Genomic DNA, 21783 nt, shown 5'->3' on the forward strand with positions numbered 1-21783 from the left:
ATCATGTAGTTGAAGAGTTAGGACTTGTACAGGGTAATTGTCTTGGTCTGTGACTAGGACACTTTTTTCTGAGAAGACAATTCGGGCTCCAATCTTGGTCAGTAAATCCTTGCCCAAGAGTGGGTAAGGGCATTCAGGTGGAATGGTGGACCTGGTTTTTCCCCAGATCTACAGTCCACCTGGTGGTCTAGGAATATTGGCTGATACCTGTAGCCCCTTGCACACAGGACTTTCTTGGTGACAGTTTACCATCTCGTTGAGTCAAAACAGAATGTTGAGCTCCCGAGTCCACCAGGAACTCAACTGGTTTCTCTTCCACTCTCAGGGTTGGTTACCCGGGGCTCAGGGAGGGGTGCAAATCTCGTCTCTCCTAGTCCTCACTATCTCTGAGCTCAAGTACTTGAACTCTCTCTGGGGCACGGCCTGCTTTTTGGGTTTTCTTTGGGCAGTCTCAGATCTACTGTCCCCTCTCCTTACAGGAAGCACATTGATCTTTTTGGAGCCAAGGTCAGCTCTCTTGTGAGGACAGTCTCTTACCGTGCTCTCCAGACAGCTGCTTCAGGTGTCAACACCTCTCCACGGCTGTCCTGGTGGTTGCAGCTACCAGAATTTTGGTCATATCTCTGGTGTATTTTTCCTGTGTACATGCTTGCTTTTCTTCAGACGTTTCTCTGTTGTTATACACTTTCTCGGCGACAGCTAATATTTCTGGGATGGATTTGTCAGCCAGCCTATCTTTTTTCTGCAATTTTTTCTTATGTCAGGTGCTGCCTGATTTACAAATGCCATAATTACTGCAGATTTATTTTCTGGGGCTTCTGGGTCCTTGGGCACATAGGCCCTAAACGCCTCATGGATCTTTTCTAAGAAAGCTGCCGGAGACTCTGCTTTTTCTTGTTGCACGTTACTTACTTTTGCCAAATTGGTGGGTAGGCGGGCCGCCGCCCTGAGACCCCCCCATCAGAACCTGGTGGTAGACCTGGAGTCTCGCCTTACCTTTAGCCTAGTTGAAGTCTCAGTCTGGTCTTGTCAGCGGGAAACTGATCAATTAGGGCTTGGTTTGTGGTTGGATTTCTATATGCTCTGGGTATGAGTTTCCATGCTTCTAAGGTGATTTTGTCCCTTTTTTCTGTAGTAAAGAGGATGTGTTCTACTGAAATCTAGTTCTTTACTAGTGTAGGAGTAGTAAAACAGTGAGTATAAATGACAAGAGACTTACAAATAACAATGGTTAATGATTTGATGAGGCAGCTAGGGAGTTTCTTTCCAGGCAGTACTCGGATAGAGACTGGAGCAGACTGAGTGTCCCTCCTTCCCTATGTGCTATTTAGAGCGCGGAACACTCCCTATGTGTTGAATCTAACCTAGTTTGAGAAATAATTCTGCCTTTCTCACCTCCCTAAAAGCCCTATCCCTCTCCTAGGAAGATGTTTGGCTCCAGTTGAAGGCCGTTTTCGAAACTGCCCCGCTGTACACCCTGCATGAATACCAACCTCTAGACCTACAGGAACCGCCCCCATACATTTCCCCTGCAAGTCCATGATAGGACTTTCCTGGATCCTAAAGACAAGGGGGGAATGAGAAAACCAAGTGAGACTTGACTAAAGTGACTCTATCTCAAGAGGCTAAAACTAACTTACCCCATTTCAGTGTCACAAGTCAGTGTCACAAGTTAGTTACTAAGAAAAGCCACAAACTTACCAAAAAAAAACCCTCTTAAAAGGCATTACACAAACAGTAAAAAGGGGAACTAATCGTGGTGAACCCCAAATGACCCAATCAGCTTGAGACAAACCAGCCCTAGTTAAAAGTTAGCCTATCCCAGTTCTGCCTGGAAAGAAACTCCCTAACTGCCTCTCCTGTGTGTATAAAAATCCTGTAAAAACATTCACAGGGGCTCCCGAACCAAGTCCCACTGCGTCGGGCCGGTTGGGTGCTCAAGCTCAAGCTTGTATTGCTTTAATGAGGGCTCTTTGTCGACATGCCATCTGAGTCCTCCAGTGGTGCTTGGGACTTGCCGTGATTCTGGCATAACATTTTGTGGCTCGTCCAGGATCCCCAGAACCTCAGGATTTCAGATCACCTAGCCTGCTGCCAGCTGGTGAGTACACTCTGTGTCTGAAAATGTCTTATGTCTATCAATGTTATTACTGACATGTGCAGGTGGGGCCCCGAATCTGAAATTGCCTGTAGGAGGTCTAGGCGGATGCACCAAGAGACCCCGGGTCATGAGCACTAGGAGACGTCCTAGACTCACTCTTGTTCGCTGATTTTTCCAGGGAGAAACAAAGCGGGTCACTCCCGCAGCTGTTGGTCTCTTTCAGTTTCGTCAGGGACCTGTCTGTTTGTCCATCCTATAGTGTTCGTCTGAGTTTCAGAACAAGACTACAGTGGCATCCTTGGCCCCGGTGTTGCTAAACATGAGCCCAGGACATAGTACCCCCCTCACTCTACTAACAGACCATTTTCAGGACATCCAGGCATGAGCGTGGAATCTTGGACTAGAAGTAAAGAAGGGAGAGTTTTTATCTTTTGCAGGAATGAAAAAACAGAAGAAAGGAAGCGAAGAAGAAGGAGGCAAGAAAGGAAGGAAGGGAGGGAGGGGCAGAATAAATCAGAAGGTAGGCATCTTGCTATATTCCTCACAAAATTAATTCGAGAAATGATTCATATTTTTGTGACAAATTACTGGCAAGAGGATGAAGTGGTCTTTTTCAAAACAGTAGATATTCCTTAAATGGTTCTCATTCTTGCAAGATAACAGGATTTTATGAGACAATAACCTGTCTGTGTCAAATTGATGTTTAAATTGGGATATAGAAAACACTAGAGTTTTTCATATTGTAAAATAATCAGTACTGTCTACATGATGAATTTGACTTATGCATTTAATTTTGTCATGGCATAATGTACTTCTGGCAGTAGCCATAGAAGCCCCTGTTTGTGTGCATTTCAGATTTTGTCATCGGGGGTCCTAGATAGTGACCTTTCTTGATGGAACTCTGGCTCATGCATTTATGGAACATAAAACTAATTGTGCCAACCCCTCAAACGACCCAATCAGCTTGAGACAAACCAGCCCTAGTTAAAGGTCAACCTATCCCAGTTCTGCCTGGAAAGAAACTCCCTAACTGCCTCTCCTGTAGGAATAAAAATCCTGCTAAAACATTCACAAGGGCTCCCGAAGCAAGTCCCGCTGTGTCGGGCCGGTTGGGTGCCCAAGCTCGAGCTTGTATTGCTTTAATAAAGGCTCTTTGTCTTTACATGCCATCTGAGTCCTCCAGTGGTTCTTGGGACTTGCCGTGATTCGGGCATAACATTCCTATAATCCTATTTAAGCAAGTGCCAAAGAAACTTTCTTCTGACAACTTCCCAAAATCAAATTCAAAAAAGGTGCTTTTACCTCTATTTAACTCTGATATGTTCCAGAGAGCCCCTTGAACATATCAGAAGAATTATTTTCTCATTGAAGAAAGTATTTGGCTAATTTGGCTTATTTATCTAATATATAATTACCTGCTTAATTACCTAGAAAGCACTGTCAAAAGGAATAATGCTAAACTTTGTTACGTCAAAGAAAATGATGCTAAACTTTGTTACGGTTTTATTACGAAAATGTTCAAATTTCGTTAAGTCAACTGTCTTACAATAAGCTCTCATCAAATCTTTAACCATTGTCATTTGTAAGTCTTTTGTCATTTATACTCACTGTTTTACTACTCCTACACTAGTAAAGAACTAGATTTCAGTAGAACAGGTCCTCTTTACTACAGAAAAAAGGGACAAAATCACCTTAGAAGCATGGAAACTCATACCCAGAGCATATAGAAATCCAACCACAAACCAAGCCCTAATTGATCAGTTTCCTGCTGACAAGACCAGACTGAGACTTCAACTAGGCTAAAGGTAAGGCGAGACTCCAGGTCTACCACCAGGCTCTGATGGGGGGGTCTCAGGGCGGCGGCCCGCCTACCCACCAATTTGGCAAAAGTAAGTAATGTGCAACAAGAAAAAGCAAAGTCTCCGGCAGCTTTTTAAAGAAAGATCCAAGAGGCGTTTAGGGCCTATGTGCCCAAGGAACCAGAAGCCCCAGAAAATAAATCCGCAGTAATTATGGCATTTGTAAATCAGGCAGCACCTGACATAAAAAATTGCAGAAAAAAGATAGGCTGGCTGACAAATCCATCCCAGAAATATTAGCTGTCACCGAGAAAGTGTATAACAACAGAGAAACGTCCGAAGAAAAGCAAGGGCGTACACAGAAAAAATACCCCGGAGGTATGACCAAAATTCTGCTAGCTACAACCACGGGAACAGTGGTGGAGAGGTGTCGGCAACTGAAGCAGCTGTCTGGAGAGCACGGTAAGAGACTGTCCTCGCAAGAGCACCAACCTCTGCTCCAAAAAGATCAATGTGCTTCCTGTAAGGAGAGGTGGCATTAGATCCGAGACTGCCCAAAGAAAACCCAAAAAGCAGGCCGTGCCCCAGAGAGAGTTCAAGTACTTGAGCTCAGAGATAGTGAGGACTAGGAGAGACGAGATTTGCACCCCTCCCTGAGCCCCGGGTAACCAACCCTGAGAGTGGAAGAGAAACCAGTTGAGTTCCTGGTGGACTCGGGAGCTCAACATTCTGTTTTGACTCAACGAGATGGTAAACTGTCACCAAGAAAGTCCTGTGTGCAAGGGGCTACAGGTATCAGCCAATATTCCTAGACCACCAGGTGGACTGTAGATCTGGGGAAAAACCAGGTCCACCATTCCACCTGAATGCCCTTACCCACTCTTGGGCAAGGATTTACTGACCAAGATTGGAGCCCGAATTGTCTTCTCAGAAAAAAGTGTCCTAGTCACAGACCAAGACAATTACCCTGTACAAGTCCTAACTCTTCAACTACATGATGAATATAGACTGTTTCAGAACCCTCCAGCTGGGCAAGACATATCCATCTGGCTGTCACGATTCCCGAAGGCGTGGGCAGAGACTGGGAGTATGAGCCTCACGGCACACCAACACCCACTCCTTGTGAAACTTAAGCCAAGAGCAACCCCTGTTAAGCTGCAGATGCTGGAGATGCTTGCCATGCCAGAACGGAAGCTCTGTTAAACACCCTAGGAGATCTGGGGTACCGGGCATCTGTGTAAAAAGCCCAGATGTGCCACACAGAGAGCACAACCCTCAACCCTGCTTCACTGCTGCCAAATCCTGACCTAGATGCTCCACTGCACAACTGCATTGACATCCTGAGCCAAGTATACAGCCTGCGACAAGACCTGACTGATCAGCCACTACCAGATGCTGAATTGACATGGTGTACAGATAAAAGCAGTTATCTCCTAGAAGAAATACTCCTGAAGTATAGTATGCCAGCCTGGTTAAGTTCTGACAACGGACCAGCCTTTACCTCGCAGGTAATAAAGAGACTCTTTAGAGTCCTTGAGGCAGATTAGAAATTCCATTGTGCCTACAGGCCCCAGAGTTCAGGACAGGTAGAACGGATGAATAAGACCCTAAAAGAGACCCTAGCCAAATTGACCCTAGAGACTGGCGGAGACTGGGTGTCCCTCCTTCCCTATGCGCCATTTAGAGCATGGAACACTCCTTATATGTTGAATCTAACCCCGTTTGAGAAATGATTCTGCCTTTCTCACCTCCCTAAAAGCCCTAGCCCTCTCCCAGGAAGATGTTTGGCTCCAGTTGAAGGCCGTTTTCAAAACTGCCCTGCTGTACACCCTGCATAAATACAAGCCCCTACACCTATGAGAATCACCCCATATGTTTCTCTGGCAAGTCCATGACTGGACTTTCCTGGATCCTAAAGACAAGGGGGAAATTAGAAAACCAAGTGGGACTTGACCAAAGTGACTCCATCTCAAGAGGCTAAAACTAACTTACCCCATTTCAGTGTCACAAGTCCATGTCACAAGTCAGTTACTAAGAAAAACCACAAACTTACTGAAAAACCCCCTCTTGAAAGGCATTACACAAACAGAAAAAAGGGGAACTAATCGTGGCAACTCCCCCAAATGACCCAATCAGCTTGAGACAAACCAGCCCTAGTTAAAGGTCAACCTATCCCAGTTCTGACTGGAAAGAAACTCCCTAGCTGCCTCTTCTCTGTGTACAAAAGTCCTGCTAAAACTTTCACAGGGGCTCCCGAACCAAGTCCCGCTGTGTCGGGCTGGTTGGGTGCTCAAGCTTGAGCTTGTATTGCTTTAATAAAGGCTCTTTGTCTTTACATGCTATTTGAGTCCTCCAGTGGTTCTTGAGACTCACCGTGATTCGGACATAACAAGCACAACTGCAGAGTCACCCCTACTGGGAGAGACAGGGCATCAGGGAGAAATGATCTGAATATCACTGCCAGAATAGGCCTGTGAGATCAGCCAATATGTGGGTTGAAATGTGTGTGGGTATGACTGAAGTGCGGCTGCTTCTGGGATTCTAGTCCTTTCAAGTAGAAGACCAACCTTTCTTAATTTGGAAAGTAAATCTTGAATTCTAATATTGGCATCAACAGGTGTTGATAGGCTGTTGAGTATGTAAAGGGCTTGGATAGGTATAAGAAAGATAAATCCTATTTCTACCCAGTTCATTGTTATAGCCTTTATTATCATTACCATCTAGTTGCATACTTTTGTATGTTATCCCTTTTCAGTCTTAGAGTACTGCATGCAGGTTTCAAATTATATCCTAATATTACACATCAGAAAATGGAGTCTCAAAGTGGTAAAGTGTCTTGTCCCAGGCACACAGCTAGTAAGTGATGGAGCCAAGATTCAAATCTACATATATTTGACTTCAAAACTTTTGCCCATTCCACCACAGCAGCTTAACAGAAGGCAATCTCCAGTGATTTTCTAATTTTGATCAGTAAATACTTGTTGGGTGAATGAATGATGTCTTGCCAATGGGTTTCAGCCCCGGGCAAGTACACTACGGTTTCAGTGTGACCAAAGAAAATGACAGCAAAACATTCTCAGGGTGAAAGGGTTATACCCAACTTTATTTCCAGGTGGCAGGTCAGACACTGGAATCCTGTTCACTCGGAGTGAGTCTGCATGCAGCAAGCCACTCTCTGCCACTGGGCCCCTCTGTCCACACAGCCATCCCTCACAGCCATCCTCCGTGACTCTCTGCAGTTGTCCTGCACAGCCATCCTCTGGGCCTCTGCCCTCGGCACTGTCACCACCCCAGCCTCTGCTCTCCTGCAGCCTTGCAGCCCTCTCGCTCTGGCATGCCCAGAGCACTGGGCAGAGCTCTTTATATACAGTCAACAGCCATGTATTGCCCACAGGTGTGCAGTGAGCTAGTCAACCACAGCCAGGTGAAAATCCCGGCCACAGGAACTCTCAGTTAATTCACACTCCACCCCTCCAGGATTCTTTCTCTCAATCTCTGTGCCCTTAGTCCTCTGCAATGGTGCCTGTGCAAGGAAGCTCGAAGATTGTTCTCCAGCCTCTCCAGCAGGAAGTCTTGCAGACACACAGGCCGGACTCATGGCTCTGTCTCTGACCTCTGCCTCTTTGGTCTTAATGGCTGGAACTGCTGCTCTGGTTTCAGCTGTTGCCTATAGCTCCAGTAAGATCCTATTTGGCTTCCGGTCTAATTTCCTTCCATCTACTCCTGACCGTATCAAATCAACCCACATCTGGGTCCTCGTAACCCTCATGAGGCCCCTCAAATTCCTCCTGTGAGTAACAGGTCTTATTTCTTTTCGGGTTCTCGTTGCTTCAGCTACTGTATGTGTCACCTCGCATTTTGTAATCACTGCCTCAAGGCGGGCTGCACTGTCAGGGAAGACAACTCTCCCATCTCTGATCCTGACAAAACAATTCCATCCTCCCCTAAGTCCCACAACCACAGGCTCAGCCTGAGTATAGGGGTGGAGCATAGAGTGCTCCACGACCGGGGGAGGGAGCTGTTCCTCTTCTTGGGGAACTTTCAGCTGCTGGGTCTTTATTTTCTTTACAACCACTGGGCATGCTTTCAATACAGGTGGGGCCAGTGCCTCCAGCACTACCCCTTCATCCTTCCCCAGCTCCTCCATTTCTGGGACTGACAGCACCTTTCTCTCCACCCCCCCCCCCCACCTGAGTGCCTCCTCTGCTACAGTGCTGCAACAATGCCAGCTCAGTCCTCAGGTCTCTTACCTTCAGCTCAATGCTTCGCAGCTGACGTTCTTGTGCCACTTCCACCTGTGCTTCCCTCAGGAGTTAGTCTTATTCTTTGATGGCCTCTTCCTCCTTCAGAACACCTGGCAGTGCTGCCATCTCACCTCCAATGGCACCTCGCTGCTGGCGCTCTCCTGCTGCCTCCTCCTGCATCAAGGCCATCTCCTTCCTCAGGGAATCCACAGAAGTTTGCAGCTTGCATTCTCATGCTGCCATTTCTTGGGTCTCCTCTGTAGACTGTTTTAATACTGTGAGAAACAGCCAACCCACAGTCCCCCCTGCCTCCCAGGCACTCTGCTTCTCAAAGAATCTACTTACTATACCAAGAGCCACCCCTACTGCTTCAGGTGTCACCTCCACTTGTCTCCATTCTTGGGGTGGGGCCCAGTCCTCTAGGAAGCAAGCCACCTCAGACCACATACCCATTGGGGGATGATCCACTGTCTCCCCATTCACAGTTGCAGCCTGCTGAAGCACTGCTCCCATAAGGGCAGTCTGTCTTTTTCCTTGGTCAACAGTGAACCCTGCCAACTTTCACCAATTGTCTTGCCAATGGGTTTCAGCCCTGGGCAAGTTCACTATGGATTCAATGTGACCAAAGAAAATGACAGTAAAACGTTCTTGGGGTGAAAGGGTTATACCCAACATTATTTCCAGGTGGGAGGTCAGTCACTTAAATCCTGTTCACTCAGAACAAGTCTGCATGCAGCAAGCCAGTCTCTGCCTCTGGGCCCCTCTGTCATCACAGCCATCCTCTGGGCTCCTCTGTCTTCACAGTTGGCCCTCACAGCCATCCTCCGGGCCTCTCTGCACAGTCCTCCTGCACAGCCAGCCTCTGGGCTCCTCTGTCCACACAGGCATCCTGCACAGCCATCCTCTGGACCTCTCTGCATAGTCATCCCTCACAGCCATCCTCCGGGCATCTCTGCACAGTCATCCCACACAGCCATCCTCCAGGCCTCTCTGCATAGTCCTCCTGCACAGCCATCCTCTGGGCCTCTGTCCTCAGTGCTGCCACCACTCCAGCCTCTGCTCTGCTCTCCTGAAGCTTTGTAGGCCTGCCACCATGTCACGCCCACAGCACTGGGCAGGGCTCTTTTTGTAGAGTCAGCAGCCATGTATTGCCCACAGGTGTGCAGTGAGTTAGTCAACCATGGCCAGGTGAGAATCCTGGCCACAGGAACTCTCATTTTATCCACAATGAATAATGAAAGGAAGTAGCTCATGTACTACAGCAGAGTCAGGATCCACAGTGGTATATGTGTGTGTGCATGTGGAAGAAGTCCTTGGGCACATAAAATTGGTGGAGGGCAGTGGGAAGAAGGAACCTACCATCACTGAGAACCCCCACATGCCAGGAACTGTGGCAGGGACATTCATAGATTCTGTTTCACTCAGTCCTTACAATGATCCTGAGTCACATATTCTCCAGTATCTCAGTCCTCTGAATATCAGTCTGCCCAACTCCAAAGCTTATCCTCTTTCCACTATATTGATCTACACTGGAAACCTCTAAATTAGAAGCCAAGAGGGAGGAAGGGACTGGTAGGAGTGTATGTGGAAGAAGTTATAAGAGCTGAGATTGAGCACTAGAAGACAAACTGAAGTCCTTCAGGCCCTGAGTAAGATGGAAGCAAATCAGGTAGTAAATGTAATAAGAATGAAATAATAAGAGGAACTAAATGACAAGTAGCCTCCCAAATGGGATCCTGATGTCAGCTTTCTTCCTAGGGATATTTTTAGCCCAAGTATCTGTTTGGGACCTTGAGAAACAGAGCTGCAGCGTGGGAGCCACTTATATCTCAGAGGTGAGAGTTGTTGCTGAGGTGATGGCAGGACCTGTGCCAATCTCAGCAGCACAGTTTTCCACCATGGCCTATAAATAAGCTCAGAGCAGTCTCCAGGGTAAGTATTACCCTGGCCTTGCTGGGCCCTCTAAAGGGGCTGTCACCTGCTCCAGACAATCAACAGGCTGGTGGAGGGAGGCAAAACTATGCGCTTGGCAATGAAATGGTAGCAGCTGCTAAAAAACCTCTGAATTACAGAGGTATGGGCTCACTTCCTAAGAGGGAGGGAAGAGGGGAACAGCTATGACTAGATCCCCTGCATTTGTCTCCTTGGCCTGACCTCCCAGGGGATTGTGAGAGAGTAACGTATTCTCAGACAGAGGACTTACAAAACATAGCAGGCATCTGTTGCTGCCTTGATGACTTCATTTGTGCCTACCACCTGCAGTCTCTTTATGGTGGGAAGGAGGTGGCCAGAAATCTCAGTACAGGTGAGCTTGAATGGAACTGAGGCTTGGCATTCCAATACTTAAGACTTTTCTCTACAACTGGAGTAAAATCACTCTAGCATAGTGGAAAGTCAGGAGGCTGAAACCCTCAATCATAACTCTGTTATGAACTGACTTAATGACCTTTCCCAGTCTCAGCCGATTTCCTCATTCACAAAACAAGAGGACTGAGCAACCTCTAAGTACTCTACTAGTTCTAACAATGAAGGATTATCTGTCTTCAGAATTCTTTTCTCTTTCCTTAACCACCTCCCTGGATTTAGGGGATTTCTGAGGGAGATGATGCCACAAAAGACCCAAGCCTATGATTTCTTCCTGTAATGCTGGCAAGGAACTGCAAGGTTGGAAATAAGATCCAAGTCAGAACATCTCACATGTCCTCCACATGGAGGTAAGGAGAGTAAAAGAGAAAAGAAAAGAAATAGCAGGTCCAGAGCAGCTACACAGCCATTGGGGTTGAGGGAACTTTTAGGGCATGGGGAAGTGGTACCAGGGCTCCCAGAATTTGTAGATACAGTAGAAAACTTTGGAAAGGAATGCTGTGAGGGCTTGTGTGTCCTCAGCATTCATGCAAATTATGTTGCTGCAAAAACGATTGGGGGTGGGGCCTGGTGGTTATCAGGGTGTGATAAAATGCCCATAGTAAGAAAGTATGAAATCTCCCTGTCGTGGCAGAAAATGCAGCTTTACTTGTGAGTAACAAAGAGTGTAGCTGAGTCTGAAAGGGTGAAATCCTGAAGCTCTGGGAGGTAGCTAAAGTGTTGGTAGGGGGAAGACTCTGGATTTTGAGTAGGTTAAATGAAGCTGCCTTGTGCCTTGAGGGTCTTTCCATGGTCTGTGGTCAGTGAAGGAGGAGGAGGACCTGGGATCCACAGGAAGTAAGTCCAGGCAAGACACAAGGCTAGGATGACTTCATGGAGGGGTGAGACTTTGGGACTGATCTCTTTGAGGCCAGGAGGGTGTATATATGAGCACTATGAAGAGGGTGGAAGGGAGGAATGGGAACTCATAAAACCTAGAAAGTATACAGAGGGCCTGGGCAAAAGAATGAGGCCTTGGGAAGATGGGATATTTGAATGTTTCAAGTGAAAGAGTCCCAATAATGAGCATATTTGCATTTTAGAAGAGCATGGAGACAGAAAAGCATATACCAAGGCATTGGGGAGTACTGCGGGGTGAGGGGTGAGGAGGAAGGAGGGTAAATATCAACACAGTCTGTCTATGCAAAAGGCCTGCATAGCATGTCCTGTGGCAGAAAGCAGGGCATAAATGGCATACCTGTGCAAAACTTCCTGGGTCTCCTCCAGCCCACTTGATCCAACTCCATAGAGATGCTCTGTGAGACAGGCAGAGAGTGGCATTTTTCCAGAATTTTTAGGGGTGGAGTCCTTGGTGATGTTTCAGATGGAAGAAAGAACACCTGCAAAGAGTATTATCAGGATTAGTTACTCAGTGGGGCTGGAGCATGGAATAAAGATTATTCAGCAGAATTTCTAATTTGAAATATCATTTGGTCCAGCCCCTAAATCCCGGCAGGGTTACCATGTATCATCAATAAATGCAAGCAAAGATCCAACTGCCAAAAGTCTAAAAGACATAAGGCAGTGGAGAAAACGAAAATCAGACAACTGATTTAAAGAAAATAGTATCTATTTGTTTCTCTTTTCTTCGTCATTTTGTGTGTGTTCAGTTTGTATTGGGATGGGAGAGTAAGGATTCTGCATTTACTATAGACTTCAACCTTTACTCAGTGTGGAATCACAAGCAAATGAATTCAGCTCTCTGAGTCTCAGTTTCCTCATCTGCGTAAGAGGGTTAGTGATAGCACCTACTTTGCTGAGTTGCTAGGATGGCAAAATAAGAAAATACACATAAAGCACATAATGAAGTTTTTTCAGAGTGTGAGTGAGATTGATTGAGAGAGAGAAAAACTCTTTCTTGCTAGGAGCACATCTTAGCTAAGACCAAGTCCAAGTCCTCTCCTTTGATATCAATGTAACCAGTTGTTTTCATCCCAAATCCTTTCTTTTCCAAAATTCTGATCTCTAAAAGGAAAATGGGGAAAGGAACTAACATCTGTGAAATACCTGTGGAGTACCTGGTATGTATCAATATCCTTCTGTGTGTACTTGTGTATGTTATTTCATTCAGTCTTCACAACTATTCCATAAGGTAGATAGTAGTCAATTTTACAGTAGGGAAACCAAGGCTCAGAAGGGATAAATGAGTTGCACAGGGTCACACAACTAGTAAATGATAGGTCTGTCTGACTAAAGACCTGCCACACTGCCTTTCAAGGCAAGACAAAAATAGTTCCTGGGCTCCTATATCCTTCAAGTTCCTCCTCAACACTGCTAAGTCACTATGAATATGATACAGGTTTCCTCTACCTATATCATTCATCTCTAACAGGGTTGGATGTGGGGAGCAGTTAACAGTTTGGATGACTAAGAAAGGGTTTCTATCCAATGCTAACTGAATTTCCAAGGGGACAGACCAGCCACCAAAGTTGGTTCATCCTTATGTACAGAAAACGTCACTGGGTAGCACTGAAAACAGAGCTGCAGAAGGTAAGAGAGACTGTAATGAATCTGTATGGATCCTAAGACATGGTCTCAAGGTTACTTTTTACCACTCTCCCAAACCTAACTTGTGTACTTTGTATCATAGACCCATAAACTGTTAGAGCTGGAAGGCCTCTTAAAGGTCATACAATCTAACTTCCTATTTGAACAGATGGGGAAAAAAAACTGAGGCCAAGCAGTGGAAGGAACTGGGCACTGAATTATTTTGATTCTGCATTGAAGGAAGGGAAGCTACCAACAGAGCATGCAATCAAGCTCTGTGGTAAGATTTTCAGGATACCTGCCCCCAAATCCTCCTCCCTCTATAAGACCCGAAGATCTCCACCTCACTAGTCACAGTGGCTGACAGTCCACCAATTTCAGCATCATTTGTGGGGGTAGGGGTTCACCCTTCTTTGGGAGGATTAAAACAGACCTCCATATGAATTAGACTAGTCAGATTGCTTTCCAGCCTGTACTTGGGGTCAGAGATCTGGTTTGGGGAACAGAAGATGTATTAGTTTCCTAGGGTCACCATAGCAAATTGCCACAAACTGGGTGGCTTAAAGTAATTGGAATGTATTCTCTCACAGTTCTGGAGACAAGAAGTTTGAAATAAAGGTATCAGCAGGACCATGTTCTCTCTGACATCTCTAGGGGAGGATACTTCCATGCCCCTATTTCCTGGTGGCTTTCAGAAATCGTTGGCATTTCTTGGCTGGTAGCTGCATCACTCCAGTGTTTACCTCCATCATCACATGGCCTTCTTCCCTGTGTCTTTGCCTGTGTTTGTGTCCAAATTTCCCTCTTCTTATAAAGATATCAGTCATAAGATCAGGGTTCATCCTAATCCAGTATGACATCATCTTAACGTGATTCGTCTGGAAAGACCCTGTTTCCAAACATGATCACACTCACAGGTAATGAGGGTTAGGAATTGAAGATATATTTTGGTGGACACAATTCTAACCAATACAGAAGAACACAGCCTTTTGGAAACTGAAACTTTGAGAGGGACAAGAATTAAGCAGCTTGAAGCTTAGAGGACAGGGGCAAGGAGCCCGCAGAACAGGAAGAGGGTAAGAAAAGAAAGGCAAAAGGCAGTCATTTGTACTTTTGCTAAGGCCCATCTGAATTAAGGTTATAATCTCTGTAGCCCCTAATGTCTTTAAAGAATATCTACTACTACTGGATGCCCAAACTGGGACTCCTGTAGTATCAATTTCACAATTTGGTATATCCAGAAACATCCTGATGTAGTACCCATTTTTGACTTCACTCTTCTTTGTTGAGTGTCCCTGAAGGTCTGGATGGCAGAACCCACAGCAGTTGGGGGCAGTCTTGCTGACCTGGGGAGTGCCCTGCCCACCCCCTTCTTTGCACTGTGCCAGGAGGCCAATAGGAAGGAGGAACTGAATCCATAGAGTAGGGGTTAATGGTGATGGGGAAAGAGGGCACAAGAGAGAGGCCAGAAGAGCTGGCAATTTGGTTGGCAAAACCAGACTATTGTTTCCTTTATAGTCCATAGGTGTGCCACTAGCTTTGAAATGTACAGCAGCTAAGGGACTGGGGAAATTTGGCTTAATAACTCTCAAGAGACCACAGAAAGGAATCAGGGGCCATGTAAATCCAGCACTGACATAAAGGCCAGGATCTCTGTGTTCTGATCCCACATCTACCACTGACTTACTTTGTATCCATAGGCAAGGCTCAGTCTCTTCAGCTGTGAAATGGGGACAGTAGTCACTGCCCTAGCTGCTTCTCAGTATAGTTATGAGTATCATTTATAGGCAGAAGCATAATAAAATTGAATGGTGATCAGATTAATAGAACAGGGACACTGGCGGGGATCAAATGAGATAACAGAAGTAAAAGCACATAGTAGGTGTTCTGTATATCTACATTTTCTTTTTTCCCTAGTAAGGAAGCAGGAGAGACTTCTTATTTCCGGTTGATAAATGAAGGAAACCAAGAATCAAAGTGGTTATATGACATATTCAAACTCACAAAGCCAATAAAATAAAAGAGCCAGGGCTTTGAAACTAGGCGTTTTGACTACAACTTCAATGTTTTGTTTCTCATGTATCATGCCTCAAGTTCCACATTTGTTGTTGCGAGCTGCTCGATTGGGTGAAATGGGAGTGAACAAAAAACACAGACAACAAAGACAGACAGACAATGGCTGCAGCAGTCCCGATGTGGCGCAGCTCCTTTATTTTTATACTGCCTTTCTCGGACCTCAGCCAAATGCTATACGTATCTTTCCCTACTCAGGGAAAACAGGCCAGACATCTTCTTGATTTCTTAGAATCTTCCCAGTAAGCAGGGGTGGTGTTTTCTCACATTCCCAAGGTCTCCCTGTTTTCAGAATGAGGCGTCCTGGCTCCTTTTCGAGGTCAAGATATGTTTTTGTGGGCAGATAACTTCCAAGGACTGCATCAGTTGTTTTCAAGCTGGTGCTTCCCCATTCTGTGTTCAGACATGGGGGAAGACAAAGGCTGTCCCCTACATTTGTCATATGGGAATAATGATAATAATAATGACAATTATAAGTAGAGTAGTTTTGAAAATCAATTTATATATGGGATAGTACTCTGCAAAGTATAGAGTCCTGTACAAATCTAAAGAGTGCTTATGATCTTCCCCTTCCTCCTTCATCACTAAGGTGTTAACTGATGACAGGCTTGAGATACAGTCCCGTCCTGTAACATTTGCTTTTAATAACTAATGCAAATAGCTAACATTTATTGTGTAATGACTCTTGGCATATACTGTTATAAGCACTTATGTACATTTACTTATTTCATCTTCTCAACAACCCTATGAGATAGATATTATTTTCATCTGTATTTTAAAGATAGACCCTGACCCATAGGGTAGTTGTAGGATGAAATGAGTACATACATGTAAAATGCTGAGAACAGTGCCTAGACACATAGTAAGTACTGTGTAAATGTCAGCTATAATTATTAGTATTACTCTCCTCATTTTCCTAATGCAAGGAGTGAGGCACAAAGAAGTTTCGATCCTCATTGACATTTGATAAACCCCAAATGAAGGGTTCTGAAGAGACAACGTCATCCCTGCCTCTAACATTGAGACAGGGACCATGGGATTAGGCAGAGTAGGGTGAGGGCCTCTGGAGAAAAAACAGAGCAAGATAATTACCATCAGAACAATATAGCAATGTGCAAAGAAGTCCCTATTGAAACTCTGTGATAAGCATTACACAAAGTCAGAGTCACACTAATTCTCTAGGGTAAAGATACCAGACTAGGAATATAGACATCTTCAGTGAGATCAGTTAAAGCTCAAAAAGCCAGCAGCAGCTTGGCCTGGAATGTTTGAGTGTTCTACAGATAAAAAGAAGTGTCTCAGCATAACCCGTGACTTAACTGTATCAATTAGATCATGACACTGTAAAATTTACCTTAGCCTACTAAAAGGCCCAACTTATTTTAACCATACCTATGTGCTATATTTCCTTCTCTGATTCTAACCCAGTAATCTGCAACCTAGGAAAAAGACTAATTTAGTAAGCAAGTCCAACTATAAATAGCCCAAGAAGTTTCTTAACTTACTTCAGCAAACAAGTAACAACCCAGCCCACCTTGGGGACAGGGTAGGTAATCCTAATCGACATACTCCCAGAGGGAAACTGCTATCTTGAGAAAGAATCAGAGCAGAAAATTTATTCTGTTACTCATCAAGAATGAGCATTCTGAGACCACTCAACAAGTCTGCACCCCTAACCCTTTACCCTCATTCCTGAAAATCCTCAACCACGCATAAAACCCCTAGACATTGAGCCAACTATGGACTCTCTTGTCCCCTCCTGGTATGAGCCAGGAGCTCTGTCCTTTCACTTTCTCTCTAAACAAAAGCTTGTATCTTGCTCTCCTACCCTGAGTGTTTGTGAAGCTCATTCTTCGGATTCGTGAACTAGAACCCCGGCATCAACATCATCCCCTGAAATTGTACCCACTCCTGGGCTGCAAGAACAGCACCAGGCTTGACCCTGGCTAAATCTAAGCCAAAGCAACTACAGTTTCAGGGCCACTTAGCTGTGGAGGATTGGGTGAATAGAACTCAAAATTAAAACACCTACAAGAACCCAGTCACAGACATTTCCCTGGGAAACAAAAAAGAACCTGAGCTATTCTGCTAGCCCGGTTTTCACCTCCGTTTGCATTTAATGATCCATTACAATCGTGTGGCCTTTGCTACTTAACAATGCATTGCTTTCATACCCATTATCTCAGTTAGACCTGTAGGTTGCCTGAGGGAAGGCTGAGGATTTCCAGTTTGCAGAGAAGGCTGCTAAAACGCAGAGGGAGAAGGGAGTTTGTCAGTAGGATTTCTGGCAGAGCTGAGACTAGAACTCTTGAAGGTCCTACTCACCTTCCATTTTCTGTGTGTAAGGGGAAATCCTTCCTCTTCTCTGGGACTCAGTTTCCCCATCATCTGTAAAATGAAGTTGTTAGGCTGAAAGACAGACATGAGCAGAGTGGAAAGAGAGTAAAGAACTCAAACAGTTAATCATATAAGAGCCAGAAAGGACTCACAGAGTTAATTAGGCAGTTTCAAGAGCCAGGTGTGACTCAAAAGGTCCATACATTCCCCAAATGAAAAACAACCCCCCAGATAAAGAAAAACATCAGTGTACAGGTACAGCAAACATCAGAGCACAACCCATGTCTTCATTTCATCAAACAGATAAGGCCTTCAAGACCAAGAATTGTAAATCAAGGACTTCTCTGCTCTGCCAAAAACCCCATAAAAGAAGCTTCACAGTAGGCGGTGAAGGCCTAACATAGGCAAGCCTGCTCTGTTACAGAGCATAATAAAATTTGCTTTCCTTTCTTGACTTTGGTGTCATGTCTCACTCTATCTAACTTCCCTGTGTCATCAAACCAGACTCCTTCCTAACAAAGTGACTGGATCTGATGGTCAACAGCACACCTGACCTACATCAACGTCCCCTGACATTCAGCTTTTACACTCCACTTTGCTTTTCCTCCGAACCCTAGTCCCTGTCTGGCCTGGTGTTAAACACCCCAAGGAAAGACAGCCAGCATCTCCTGAGCAACCAGCAGAGGGCAAATTAAGCCAGCCAAGGAAAGCCATTATGAAACCAGCCACTAGACAGCAAGGAATCTCCCATTGGACTCAGAGAATCATAAAGGCTTAGCAGGAGGAAAGAACTAGAGAAGGGTAAGGAGGAAAGATCCTCAGGAATTATCTGCTGCAGATTCTCTAGCTCAGATAAAGAAACTGAGGTCCAGAGAGGGGAAGGACCTGTGTTATGGTCACAAAAGAAGTCAGAGATATAAATGAGACTAGAAGCCAGATTCCTGACCTTAGACACGGTTCCTTCAACTGCATTAACCAGCTGCTGCTATAGTACTGTCTTGAATTGTTTCTCTGGCTGCATGTTGTCACACTTATTAATAATTTACCAAATTTCAATAATAATGACAACAACTACCACTTTCTGCATGCCCACAACATGTGATGAATAGTGCTAGGCTGAGCACCTTACATACTCTGACTCCTTTTGTTAGAGTGGGTAGATAGCCAGATGTGAGAAGGGAGGGGGAGGTAGATCCCATGGACTCTGTTCTCAAAGAATGTGGGGAGTGAAAATGTACATAACAAAACAACCAAACCATCTAGTTCCAAGGTGGGGAAGTTGACCCAAACTTCACCCTAAAATACATTATACATACATTAGCATAGTAAAAATCATGACTCCTCATGCCATGACAGTTCTGATAAGAACCAAAGGTAGCCAAAACTCCCCCTCCAGACATGAATGTTGAACAAGCCCTAACTCTGAGAACTTCAAGAAGACCCTGCCTGTTCCTTTTGAAATCTACCTCCACCTAGGAGACATTCATCTCCCTTTACATAAAAAAGGACTCTATTGTTTCCTTGGTGCAACCTTCTCTGGGTCTGCCTGTGCCCATTTCTCAGACATGTACTCTTGCTTTTCTTTAAACTCTTATTTTCCAAGTAACTCCTAAAGCTCAACACTTTTGCATCCATTCTTGAATTCTTTCTCATGACAAGACCAAGGACCCATCTCCAGTAACACTTTGATTCCCCGCAACAGCCATTTTAGGTAGGGAGTATTTTGGCCCATTTCACAGATGAGAGGGAAAATCAAACTCAAGCCTTTGTGTCTCCAAAGCTCATGCTTTTAGAGAAACTGCAAGGCATCCCTCTGCCTAGCTCACACAACCCCCAATAAAATGTTGTGCTCATATGTGGACCTATTCCTAGCAAGCGGTAGCTTTGGACATGCAGTACCCAAGTGCAAGTATCAGGTAATGGAGTCATTAGGTATGTTTCTGTGCTTGCTTGCTTGTTGCTATTAAAACCACTAAAAAACTGCAATACAATTACTCCCAAAGATATTATGCCAATTTTTATGTCCTTAAAGCTATATTTATCAAAAATGATAAATATAGAAAAGAAAATGCTTATAAACATATTAATGTCATTCTCAGAAAAAGTTGGCTATAGTTTCTGTCCTGTTGGAGACCAAGATATCTGAAAGTAAGAAGTGAGAGAAGACAGGTTGAGAATTATCAAGCTACACCACCCTACTGCCACGACGACCAAGAAGAATTTTCATTAACTACCCTAAAAAAAATATTTTGCTCTAAAATTATCTGCAGGAACTATAGTATACCATTTTTTTTGGTATCATTAATCTACAATTACATGAGGAGCATTATGTTTACTAGGCTACCTGCTTCACCAAGTCCCGCCCACAAACCCCATTACAGTCACTGTCCATTAGCGTAGTAAGATGCTGTAGAGTCACTACTTGTCTTCTCTGTGTTGCACATACCAACCTGTGCCTCCCCCGACATTATACATGCTAGTCGTAATGACCCCTTACTTTTTTACCCCCCTTATTCCTCCCTTCACACCCATCCTCCCCAGTCCCTTTCCCTTTGGTAACTGTTAGTCCATTCTTGGGTTCTGTGATTCTGTTGCTGTTTTGTTCCTTCAGATTTTTCTTTGTGCTTATACTCCACATATGAGTGAAATCATTTGGTACTTGTCTTTCTCTGCCTGGCTTATTTCACTGAGCATCATACTCTCTAGCTCCATCCATGTTGTTGCAAATGGTAGGATCTGTTTTTTTCTTATAGCTGAATAATATTCCATTGTGGATATGTACCACATCCTCTTCATCCATTCATCTACTGATGGGCACTTAAGTTGCTTCCATTTCTTGGCTACTGTAAATAGTGCTGTGACAAACATAGGGGTGCATATGTCTTTTTCAAACTGAGCTGCTGTATTCTTAGGGTAAATTCCTAAGAGTGGAATTCCTGAGTCAAATGGTATTTCTATTTTGAACTTTTAGAGGAGCCTCCATATTTCTTTCCACAATGGTTGAATTAATTTACATTCCCACCAGCAGTGTAGAAGGGTTCCCCTTTCTCCACATCCTCACCAATATTTGTTGTTGTTTATCTTTTGGATGGTGGCAATCCTTACTACTGTGAGGTGATATCACATTGTGGTTTTAATTTGCATTTCTCTGATGACTAGCGATGTGGAACATCTTTCCATGTGTCTGTTGGCCATCTGAGTTTCTTCTCTGGAGATCTGCCTGTTCAGCTCCGCTGACCATTTTTTTATTGGATTATTTGCTCTTTGTTTGTTGACGTGTGTGAGCTCTTTACATATATTGGATGTCAACCCTTTATCGGATCTGTCATTTATTAATATATTCTCCCATACTATAGGATGCCTTTTTGTTCTATTGATGGTATCCTTTGCTGTACAGAAGCTTTGCAGCTTCATATAGTCCCACTTGTTCAATTTTGCTTCTGTTTCCCTTGCCTGGGGAGATACGTTCATGAAGAAGTCGCTCATGTTTATGTCCAAGAGATTTTTGCCTGTCTTTTTTCCTAAGAGTTTTATGATTTCATGACTTACATTCAGGTCGTTGATCGATTTCGAATTTACTTTTGTGTATGGGGTTAGAAAATGATCCAGTTTCATTCTCTTACATGTAGCTGTCCACTTTTGCCAACACCAGCTGCTGAAGAAGTTATTTCCCCATTGTATGTCCATGGCCCCTTATCTTATATTAATTGACCATATATATTTGGATTAATGTCTGGAGTCTCTATTCTGTTCCACTGGTCTGTGGCTCTGTTCTTGTGCCAGTACCAAATTGTCTTGATTGCTGTGGCTTTGTAGTAGAGCCTGAAGTTGGGGAGTGAGATCCCCCCACTTTATTCTTCCTTCTCAGGAATTCTTTGGCTATTCGGGGTCTTTGGTGGTTCCTTATGAATTTTTGAACTATTTGTACCAGTTCATTGAAGAATGCTGTTGCTAATTTGATAGGGATTGCATCGAATCTGTACATTGCTTTGGGAAGGATGGCCATTTTGACGATATTAATTCTTCCTAGCCAAGAGCATGGGATGAGTTTCCATTTGTTAGTGTCCTCTTTAATTTCTCTTAAGAGTGCCTTGTAGCTTTCTGGGTATAGGTCCTTCACTTCCTTGGTATTTTATTCTTTTTGATGCCATTGTGAATGGAATTGTTTTCCTGATTTCTCTTTCCGATAGTTCATCATTAGTGTATAGGAAAGCAACAGATTTCTGTGTATTAATTTTGTATCCTGCAACTTTGCTGATTTCAATATTAGTTCTAGAAGTTTTGGAGTGGATTCTTTAGGGTTTTTTTTATGTACAATATTATGTCATTTGCAAATAGT

General features: G+C 44.4%; 1 protein-coding gene across 2 annotated transcripts in view; it reads right to left on the reverse strand.

Moving 5' to 3' along the window:
* ARHGEF9 (Cdc42 guanine nucleotide exchange factor 9) overlaps positions 1-21783 on the reverse strand; it is a 442967-nt gene that overhangs the window by 323845 nt on the left and 97339 nt on the right. The window contains exons 4-6 of one of the 2 annotated variants that reach the window (XM_073228002.1): positions 17433-17495; positions 11746-11887; positions 8151-8408 (exon numbers count right to left, since the gene is read on the reverse strand). The gene's annotated coding sequence lies outside the window, so the exon portion shown is untranslated. The remainder of the gene's footprint in view (positions 1-8150; positions 8409-11745; positions 11888-17432; positions 17496-21783) is intronic. The other variant, XM_073228001.1, reaches the window with a different exon arrangement.

The sequence above is a fragment of the Manis javanica genome, chromosome X, assembly GCF_040802235.1.
Source record: "Manis javanica isolate MJ-LG chromosome X, MJ_LKY, whole genome shotgun sequence".
NCBI classification, from domain to species: domain Eukaryota; kingdom Metazoa; phylum Chordata; class Mammalia; order Pholidota; family Manidae; genus Manis; species Manis javanica.